The following is a 12,137-nucleotide window of genomic DNA, read 5'->3' on the forward strand; positions in this document are numbered from 1 at the left end:
CATGTGTTATTAAATTAGCTTTTCTTCTATTACGTTCGCTAATTTCTTGAATAATATCCTCAAATGATATGTTGGATGGTGTTTTGGATTGCTCGACGGAAACTGCCTTAAGTGACCTAACTTCTTCCTGCAGTTGAATAACTAAACTTTTCAATTCTTTTCATTTCGACAGTTTTGGCAAGACCAATCATAGCCTTTATTAGCATTAATGATACGTACTTCACTATTGCTAATATCCATACAGGTATTCTTGAATACTTTGTTACAAACGGAGCAAGTAATTATAAATTGCTTCTTAAATGCTGCGTTACAACAAGTACATGTAACTCGATTCGATGGCATTCCGTGTTAGCGTTATTTTTAACTTCTAGGAACCTTAAAACTCTTCAAGGTAAAAACTCACCAATAGCAGACTATTCAGGTGACAATAAAAAACAGAGTATGATAAACAATAAGTCACCAGCAGACTGTTTCCAGCAAAAAAACATAGAATTCCGAAGTTTTTCTCATCAAAAAAACGTGCACTAAGTAAACTGTATCTTGTTAAATAACACACGCGAGAAAAAAACTGCAAAAATGAACAATTTTAATCCGAAAAAAGACAAGAAACCGAAGCAGCACACTATCGTGTGTACACAGTAGAACGACCAGAACTGAACTGATTATTAAATGAACTTTAATTATTTTATATTTCCTTTCGATCGAATTATTAATTTACGAGATATATTTAAGTTATTTTATATATCCAATAATTCCATCCTTGACACTTCCCCCGCACCTCTAAAGCTGGACCCCAGCGATAATTCAAGATTTATGAAATTATACTTTTTAACAATAATTATTATACATTGCAATAGTTAAATTGTACTTAATAATTAACGTTTCATAATAAAAATATGTTTTAAGTATACAATATTAAAAAAAATAAAAAAAATGTTTTTAGAGAAATTACTAACTGAAAAAAAAATATCAAAAAAAGCTTCTCTATAAGTCTAACGATGGCGATTAGCCGTTTACATATAGACAATAAAAAAATGTCTTTTAATACTGGCACTAACATGAACTGCACAATACCTATATAGTGTAACAGGACAACTTGTATTTTAAATAAAACACTGGATTTCTCTCATAACTCCTTTATTACATCGTAGTACTCAGCATTACGACACAAACATGTGCTTCGTGCAAGCGCCGGGTACCGACTGACTGCGGCGGGCGCCTCACTCACAATCTTATCTCCCGTAACATTCTGTCGCCTCTGTCATAAAAACCATGCATTATGAATAATACAATCTGACATATACATAAACCGTAATTTGTTAATCATAACAATACACTATATAAACAAGGTACTCATAAAAATCGTAACACTCGGCCATCCTACTTTCCGGTCGTCCTCGACTTCCCTTCTTTATAAATTAATATTAAAAGATAAATAAAAAAAATAAAAAATATTTATTTATTATTTTTATATGTACATAAATGATATTAGTGTTTACTTTTCATGTACATAAATTATTAACTTATTATAATTTTTTTAACTTATTTTCAACAATTTGTAGGTTTTTATGCTGTTTTTTTTTAGGTTCGGGTTTTACTTTTGTAGATTTTCATGCTTGCATAAAAGCTTTACTTTTTTTAAGTTTTTATTCTCGCATTAGAGCTATACTTATTTTTAAGTTTTTATGCTCGCATTCTAATTTTGCTCTCAAGCTCTAGCTTTATTTATTTTTAAGTTTTTATTCTCGCATTAGAGCTTTACTTATTTTTAAGTTTTTATGCTCGCATTAGAGCTTTATTTGTTTTTAAGTTTTTATTCTCGCATTAGAGCTTTATTTATTTTCAAGTTTTTATGCTCACATTAGAGCTTTACTTATTTTTAAGTTTTCATGCTCGCATAAGAGCTTTACTTATTTTTAAGTTTTTATGCTCGCATTAGAGCTTTATTTATTTTTAGGTTTTTATGCTCGCATTAGAGCTTTATTTATTTTTAAGTTTTTATGCTCACATTAGAGCTTTACTTATTTTCAAGTTTTTATGCTCGCATTAGAGCTTTACTTATTTTTAAGTTTTTATGCTCGCATTAGAGCTTTATTTATATTTAAGTTTTTATGCTCGCATTAGAGCTTTATTTATTTTTAAGTTTTTATGCTCGTATTAGAGCTCTACTTATTTTTAAGTTTTTATGCTCGCATTAGAGCTTTATTTGTTTATAAGCTTTTATGCTCGCATTAGAGCTTTATTTGTTTTTAAGTTTTTATTCTCGCATTAGAGCTTTACTTATTTTTAAGTTTTCATGCTCGCATTAGAGCTTTATTTGTTTATAAGCTTTTATGCTCGCATTAGAGCTTTATTTGTTTTTAAGTTTTTATTCTCGCATTAGAGCTTTACTTATTTTTAAGTTTTCATGCTCGCATTAGAGCTTTACTTATTTTTAAGTTTTTATGCTCGCATTAGAGCTTTATTTATTTTTAGGTTTTTATGCTCGCATTAGAGCTTTATTTATTTTTAAGTTTTTATGCTCACATTAGAGCTTTACTTATTTTCAAGTTTTTATGCTCGCATTAGAGCTTTACTTATTTTTAAGTTTTTATGCTCGCATTAGAGCTTTGTTTATATTTAAGTTTTTATGCTCGCATTAGAACTTTATTTATTTTTAAGTTTTTATGCTCGCATTAGAGCTCTACTTATTTTTAAGTTTTTATGCTCGCATTAGAGCTTTATTTATTTTTAAGTTTTTATGCTCACACTAGAGCTTTACTTATTTTCAAGTTTTTATGCTCGCATTAGAGCTTTACTTATTTTTAAGTTTTTATGCTCGCATTAGAGCTTTATTTATATTTAAGTTTTTATGCTCGCATTAGAGCTCTATTTATTTTTAAGTTTTTATGCTCGTATTAGAGCTCTACTTATTTTTAAGTTTTTATGCTCGCATTAGAGCTTTATTTGTTTATAAGCTTTTATGCTCGCATTAGAGCTTTATTTGTTTTTAAGTTTTTATTCTCGCATTAGAGCTTTACTTATTTTTAAGTTTTCATGCTCGCATTAGAGCTTTATTTGTTTATAAGCTTTTATGCTCGCATTAGAGCTTTATTTGTTTTTAAGTTTTTATTCTCGCATTAGAGCTTTACTTATTTTTAAGTTTTTATGCTCGCATTAGAGCATTACTTATTTTTAAGTTTTTATGCTCGCATTAGAGCTCTACTTATTTTTAAGTTTTTATGCTCGCATTAGAGCTTTACTTATTTTAAAGTTTTTATGCTCGCATTAGAGCTTTACTTATTTTTAAGTTTTTATGCTCGCATTAGAGCTCTACTTATTTTTAAGTTTTTATGCTCGCATTAGAGCATTACTTATTTTTAAGTTTTTATGCTCGCATTAGAGCTTTATTTATTTTTAAGTTTTTATGCTCGCATTAGAGCTCTACTTATTTTTAAGTTTTTATGCTCGCATTAAAGCTTTACTTATTTTAAAGTTTTTATGCTCGCATTAGAGCATTACTTATTTTTAAGTTTTTATGCTCGCATTAGAGCTTTATTTATTTTTAAGTTTTTATGCTCGCATTAGAGCTTTACTTATTTTAAAGTTTTTATGCTCGCATTAGAGCTTTACTTATTTTTAAGTTTTTATGCTCGCATTAGAGCTCTACTTATTTTTAAGTTTTTATGCTCGCATTAGAGCTTTATTTTTAAGTTTTTATGCTCGCATTAGAGCTCTACTTATTTTTAAGTTTTTATGCTCGCATTAGAGCTTTATTTATTTTTAAGTTTTTATGCTCGCATTACAGCTTTACTTATTTTTAAGTTTTTATGCTCGCATTAGAGCTTTATTTGTTTATAAGCTTTTATGCTCGCATTAGAGCTTTATTTGTTTTTAAGTTTTTATTCTCGCATTAGAGCTTTACTTATTTTTAAGTTTTCATGCTCGCATTAGAGCTTTACTTATTTTTAAGTTTTTATGCTCGCATTAGAGCTTTATTTATTTTTAGGTTTTTATGCTCGCATAGAGCTTTATTTATTTTTAAGTTTTTATGCTCACATTAGAGCTTTACTTATTTTCAAGTTTTTATGCTCGCATTAGAGCTTTACTTATTTTTAAGTTTTTATGCTCGCATTAGAGCTTTATTTATATTTAAGTTTTTATGCTCGCATTAGAGCTTTATTTATTTTTAAGTTTTTATGCTCGCATTAGAGCTTTATTTATTTTTAAGTTTTTATGCTCGTATTAGAGCTCTACTTATTTTTAAGTTTTTATGCTCGCATTAGAGCTTTATTTATTTTTAAGTTTTCATGCTCGCATTAGAGCTTTATTTATTTTTAAGTTTTTATGCTCGTATTAGAGCTTTACTTATTTTAAAGTTTTTATGCTCGTATTAGAGCTCTACTTATTTTTAAGTTTTTATGCTCGCATTAGAGCTTTATTTATTTTTAAGTTTTTATGCTCGCATTAGAGCTCTACTTATTTTTAAGTTTTCATGCTCGCATTAGAGCTTTATTTATTTTTAAGTTTTTATGCTCGTATTAGAGCTTTACTTATTTTTAAGTTTTTATGCTCGCATTAGAGCTTTATTTATATTTAAGTTTTTATGCTCGCATTAGAGCTTTATTTATTTTTAAGTTTTTATGCTCGTATTAGAGCTCTACTTATTTTTAAGTTTTTATGCTCGCATTAGAGCTTTATTTATTTTTAAGTTTTCATGCTCGTATTAGAGCTTTATTTATTTTTAAGTTTTTATGCTCGTATTAGAGCTCTACTTATTTTTAAGTTTTTATGCTCGCATTAGAGCTTTATTTATTTTTAAGTTTTTATGCTCGCATTAGAGCTTTATTTATTTTTAAGTTTTTATGCTCACATTAGAGCTCTACTTATTTTTAAGTTTTTATGCTCGCATTAGAGCATTATTTATTTTTAAGTTTTTATGCTCGCATTAGAGCTCTACTTATTTTTAAGTTTTCATGCTCGCATTAGAGCTTTATTTATTTTTAAGTTTTTATGCTCACATTAGAGCTCTACTTATTTTTAAGTTTTTATGCTCGCATTAGAGCATTATTTATTTTTAAGTTTTTATGCTCGTATTAGAGCTCTACTTATTTTTAAGTTTTTATGCTCGTATTAGAGCTCTACTTATTTTTAAGTTTTTATGCTCGCATTAGAGCTTTATTTATTTTTAAGTTTTTATGCTCGCATTAGAGCTCTACTTATTTTTAAGTTTTTATGCTCGCATTAGAGCTCTACTTATTTTTAAGTTTTTATGCTCGCATTAGAGCTTTACTTATTTTAAAGTTTTTATGCTCGCATTAGAGCTTTACTTATTTTTAAGTTTTTATGCTCGCATTAGAGCTCTACTTATTTTTAAGTTTTTATGCTCGCATTAGAGCATTATTTATTTTTAAGTTTTTATGCTCGTATTAGAGCTCTACTTATTTTTAAGTTTTTATGCTCGTATTAGAGCTCTACTTATTTTAAGTTTTTATGCTCGCATTAGAGCTTTATTTATTTTAAGTTTTTATGCTCGCATTAGAGCATTACTTATTTTAAGTTTTTATGCTCGCATTAGAGCTCTACTTATTTTTAAGTTTTTATGCTCGCATTAGAGCTTTACTTATTTTAAAGTTTTTATGCTCGCATTAGAGCTTTACTTATTTTTAAGTTTTATGCTCGCATTATAGCTCTACTTATTTTTTAGTTTTTATGCTCGCATTAGAGCATTACTTATTTTAAAGTTTTATGCTCGCATTAGAGCTTTATTTATTTTTAAGTTTTTATGCTCGCATTAGAGCTCTACTTATTTTTAAGTTTTATGCTCGCATTAAAGCTTTACTTATTTTTAAAGTTTTTATGCTCGCATTAGAGCATTACTTATTTTTAAGTTTTTATGCTCGCATTAGAGCTTTATTTATTTTAAGTTTTTATGCTCGCATTAGAGCTTTTACTTATTTTAAAGTTTTTATGCTCGCATTAGAGCTTTACTTATTTTTAAGATTTTATGCTCGCATTAGAGCTCTACTTATTTTTAAGTTTTTATGCTCGCATTAGAGCTTTATTTTTAAGTTTTTATGCTCGCATTAGAGCTCTACTTATTTTTAAGTTTTTATGCTCGCATTAGAGCTTTATTTATTTTTAAGTTTTTATGCTCGCATTAGAGCTCTACTTATTTTTAAGTTTTTATGCTCGCATTAGAGCATTACTTATTTTTAAGTTTTTATGCTCGTATTAGAGCTTTATTTATTTTTAAGTTTTTATGCTCGCATTAGAGCTTTACTTATTTTAAAGTTTTTATGCTCGCATTAGAGCTCTACTTATTTTTAAGATTTTATCCTCGCATTAGAGCTCTACTTATTTTTAAGTTTTTATGCTCGCATTAGAGCATTACTTATTTTTAAGTTTTTATGCTCGCATTAGAGCTTTATTTATTTTTAAGTTTTTATGCTCGCATTAGAGCTTTACTTATTTTAAAGTTTTTATGCTCGCATTAGAGCTCTACTTATTTTTAAGATTTTATCCTCGCATTAGAGCTTTACTTATTTTAAAGTTTTTATGCTCGCATTAGAGCTTTACTTATTTTTAAGTTTTTATGCTCGCATTAGGGCTCTACTTATTTTTAAGTTTTTATGCTCGCATTAGAGCTTTATTTATTTTTAAGTTTTTATTTTTTTTTTATTTGCATATGTTTGCCGCCAGTACACATTGATTGTAACGCGCCCTATGTTTTTATTTTATTTTTATTTATTATTATTTTTTCAATTTATTTCTTATTTATTTTTGTTTTGTTTTAGGTTTAAATCAGTAATACCTCCGTTGTGTTTTATTTTTAAAAAAGACCAAAATCTAATACTTAATAAAATAATTAATAACCAAATTTCAAAATATAGCAACTGACAATACACGCCTTATACTGGCTGCTAAAGTATTTGCTTATATTAACACCATCTAACTATTTAATTCTGATCTACTTAAAGTTTGATTTTTGTTTTATTTTTAATAGTAAGTAATAATGAAAATAAGTAAAGTGGGGAAAACCTAATCCACTTTTAAATTGTTGTATTAAGAGTAAATTGTAACTTTAAAAGAACGTTCGTTCATCCTGACCTTACTCACATCACTGCAAATCGATGTCCCTTTTTATAGTTCTAAAGAATTGAATGTTGACACATACAAAACTTTATATCTACTTAATAATTGTTCGCCTTAAGTGAACCCATAAACTCAAAGAGTATTTTATATTAGACGTTAGATTTCTTTTTTTTAATATTAGACGTCACATTATGGCTGTGTTATTACAGTATTTTGTAGTACCCTAATTGTCAGAATCAATCATTTATTACAAACTCATTTGATCTCTGATTATAGCATAGATTTCGTTTAGTTTTTGACTGAAAATTTTATTTATTATGGAACTGTAATTATTTTTTTATTATTTAGAAATATTTGTCTGCCAAAAGCTTTCATAAACTGATTTATTTTTCTTTTACTCCTGTTTGCAGTTTTAAATCACACTTCTCCAAATATGAGAATTAAATTCACCTTGCTTTTCATACAGTAACCAACCAAGTATATTTTCAATCGATTCATATTTCGACCCTGTTTTAATAAGAATAAGTATTAATGAATAATATTCCAATTATTTTTAATACTAAAGATATTTCGTTTTTATTTTAATTATTATTTTTTTATTTACTATTTTTACTGAAAAGTTTAGATTCAATTAGACCACCAACCAGAACCCAGTCGAAGAGGATCGGGCCCATAATCCCCTGCAACCAAATGATCATTATAGAAGCCAAACATTAATTAATTAATATGGGTTACAGCCTTGTAACCCTGTGCTTTTACTGATACGTGTTACTAAAAGTATAAGAACATTTAGTTCTAATTTTTTATACCTTCTTGTAAAATTTAAAATTAATTAAAACTGAAACTTTTGTTAAAACTAGAGATGTTTTTTTTATACAGTCTTAAATATTAAATATCAATTTACTAATAATAGTCAACTTCATGAAAGACTGGTATGGTTTTTTATAATTCCTTGTACGAAATATAGTGTTAGTTGTATGCAGTAATTTGTTTGTAACAGGTTTTTTTATAAGTTATTTTTTTTTACCAAAGAACTTTAGTTTTTATCAATATGCTTCGAACATTTTATTAAACTATCGCAGTTGTCTTTAAAAAAAATATAGAAATATTAGAAATATTGATGATATTCTGATCCTCTTTGTTTAGCAAGTACTTAGTCATATTTAATTCTTGGTATTTTTAATTAAAAAGAAAATATTATCCTGTAAACATACAGGGTGCAATTTGAGTGTTTTTGCTTGAACTCTGTTGTGGTTAAATAGGGAATGATATTTACTCAATTGTTTTTAATAAGAAATTATTGAGTTTTGATAAACTATATACAGCAGTCAAATTTGCAACATTCCATGAAAGCTGGAGGCAATGAAATTGATATCTGTACCTAACTGCTATTCATAAGTAATAAACATAAATTATTATTTTGTTTTTTTTCTGATACTTTAGTGTTGATGAACACTACAGATTGGAAATTATATTTTAATTTAATTAAATTCGATTTTTTTTTGAAATGCTTTAAGAATTTTGTTAAATAAATAGTACAGAGTGAATAATGGTGTGATGACTTGAAAGGATATATATGATGGTTGAAATCAAGTTCCAACTATATAAGTAGTAGGTAGTTGCTCAATTTGTTTCTATATAAAAGAAACAGATACTTCATATTCTTCTAAACCTCATATTCTAAATCGCTCAGCAAACTTATCATCTGTAAATTACTCTACTCGGCTATGCTACCGAAAGAGACACCTTGCTCTCTCTAGGGTTCTAGAATCTTGATAATATCTCCCAATTCATTTATAATTTTATAATTCATGAAGCACTTTAAATATGTCTTCCATGAGTTATATTGTGTGTGTGTGTGTGTATAAGTGCTGAATAGACAGAAAATTTAAATGTCTTAAAAAAGGAGCCAAAATTGAACATAACCCTGAATTTGTAGATTGTTTTGTATACTGTAAAAATCTTTTGACCAATGAACCTATTTTACAATACCCTGACTTCTCTCAGCCCGTCAATCTTACCACCGATGCCAGTAATGTAGCCTTAGGCGCGGTATTGTCACAGGGTCCGATTGGACAAGACCTTCCAGTCGCATACGCATCGCGAACCTTGAATGATTCTGAAATGAATTACTTCTTCTTCATTCTTAGAGAAAGAATGTCTTTGTTTAGTATGGGCAACGAAATATTTTCGCCCCTATTTATTTGGTCGAAAATTCAACATCATTACTGACCATAAGCCTCTGCAATGGCTGTTTTCTCTCAAAGACCCGAGCAGTAAACTCTTGCGTTGGCGTATAAAGATGGAAGAATTTGACTACAAGATCATTTACAAGAAAGGCAAACTGAACACCAACGCAGATGCCTTATCCAGAATTGAGATACACACAAAAGATACCAACGACATATCTGTATTAAAAAAAGATTATATACGTGAGCAAAATGACAGAACAGACGAATAACTTAGATAATGCCTCCATTATAGTCCAACCAGATAAGGAACCACAACAAAATCTATACGAGGAAAATGACGATGGAACCATTCATTCGAATGACGAGCAGGATCCAATAGTAGAGTCCCTACACTGGAAACAGCGGTAAATTTTGGTGCCAAATCAAGTTATTTTTACAAAAGTCTTACACAGTCCAGCAAAAGTAAAAAAACTAATATTATTCGAAAAGAAACATAGATTTTTGGTGCAACTTTCTGAAAACAATTTTGATGTTGATGTTCTAAATTTTATTAAAGAAAATATAATTCCAGACAAAACTTATTTTCTTTATTTTGAATCACCAGAATTGTACGAGCCTTTCTGCGAAATTGTAAGAAAAACCTTTAAGTGGCCATCTATTAAATTTAAAAGATGTCTAACCAAACTAATAGATATAACCGATATAAACGAAATTCCCACAATTATCAAAAACTACCACGAGAGCAAAACAAATCACAGAGGTATAGATGAAACCGAGTCAAAAATTAAAGATAAATATTATTGGCCAAATATTAAGACTTCTATACAAACATATATTAACCAGTGTCAAATTTGCCAAAAAAGTAAGTATGAGCGTCATCCAATCAATATTAAAATGAATATTACTCCCACTGCAGTTAGACCTTTCGAAATAATCCATTTAGACACCTATACACTAGAACAGACTAAATTTCTAACTATAATAGATAGTTTTTCTAAATATGCGCAAGCGTACATGTTAAAATCTATGGCCGGCACGGAAATTGTTGACAACTTAATAACATTTTTCTCTCATCACGGTATTCCATCTAAGATAATTGTTGACAATGGTACCGAATTCAAGAACACAGTAGTAACAGAACTTTTACAACTTCATAAAATTAATATACACTTTTGCTCGCCGAACCATCCACAATCTAATGGTCTTATAGAGCGATTACACTCAACCTTATCAGAACACATTCGATTATTAAACAACCAAAATTTTAATAAAACACCGATACATCAAAGAATGAAATACGCTATTTTGGCTTACAATAATTCAATTCACTCTGTTACTAAGTTAAAACCTGTTGACGTTATTAGTGGTCATATCTCTTCAAATGATCCATTTAACTTGGACATTGATCAGCTGTTATTAACTAATTACGTTTCGGAACATAAAGAAAAAGCCAAACTTCTTTATTCAAAAATTAACGAAGATCTAATAGCAAATAAAACAAAAATAATCGGTAAAATTAATGAATCGCGTGATGACCCTGATATATTAGAACCAAATCAAAAGGTTTATATTAAAAAGCACGTACGTCAAAAATTAGCCAATAAGTTCTCTAACCCTACCAAAATTGTAAGTACCAACCCTGCAAGAAAAATAGTATCTACTGAAAGTCAAGAAAAGGTACACATGGGTAATGTTAAACGCCCACTTAAATACAGATATAGCTTTGATTAGTAAAATTCTTAACCTAGGCTAATGTGACCATTATAAAATAGTTGTATTATGTTTCAGAGTAATCACCTCTGCATACGAGGTTCAGCAGAAAATAAATGTGAGGAAAGTCAACGATAATGTCGGACTTCTACCAATCAAATTAGGGAATGCAAAAGTTAAACAGTATACTTTTACTCTCATACATTTTAATGACTTACACCCAATAATACAAGAAACAAATAAACTTTATATAAATACAATTTCTATTGTCGAGTTAGTAAACAAACATAGAGAGTATAAGAAAGATTCTGTACATTATGTAAAAGCATTACAATTTTTGCAAAAGAGAGTCGAAAACAAAATATCAGAAATTATTCCACATTCAAACAGAACAAAAAGAGGGCTAGTGAATGTTGTAGGCTCAGTTTTTAAAGCAGTAACTGGAAATTTAGACGCTTCAGATGGCGAACGTTATGAAAAACTAATTCAAAATTTACAGAAAAACCAAAACAGTTTAGAGGAAAATATTCGAAAGCAAAATTATCTATCTATAGGTGTAATTGATAAATTTAATTTAACGATACAACAAATAACTCAAAATGAAAAGATTTTGCAAGGCAAAATAGATCAAATTGCTTTGATAATAAACTCAACAACTTATTCTCAGAATTCTCACTTTATAAAAGATACATTAAATCAATTAATCATTATGTATGAAACCATCGATTCTATTTTACAAGATATCGAAAATTCATTAACTTTTTCCAAATTAAAAATAATGCATCCAAGTATAATAAAAACAGATGATCTCTTTATTGAGTTAAAAAACATACAGGCTCAAGTAGGTGAAAATCTTATGCCTTTGCCTGTTAAGATCGATAATATATTGTATTATGAAAATATTATTGAATTAGAATGTTTTATTTTAAATAATAAAATAACATATTTACTTCATTTTCCTATAACATTTCAGATGAGTTTCACTTATTTTCATTTATTTTCTATACCTATATATTATAAGAGTCTCTTCAAGGCAATTTTACCTGTTAATAAATACTTGATAAAAGGTCAATTGCACTATGCATTCGAAAATGAACTTTGCAAAGAAGCAATGGATAGTTATTACATCTGCGACACCCCTCTTAAAGAAGTCAGCTACAA

Source organism: Sitophilus oryzae, unplaced genomic scaffold, assembly GCF_002938485.1.
Source record: "Sitophilus oryzae breed Bouriz unplaced genomic scaffold, Soryzae_2.0 scaffold_1179_pilon_pilon, whole genome shotgun sequence".
Taxonomy (NCBI): Eukaryota; Metazoa; Arthropoda; class Insecta; order Coleoptera; family Curculionidae; genus Sitophilus; species Sitophilus oryzae.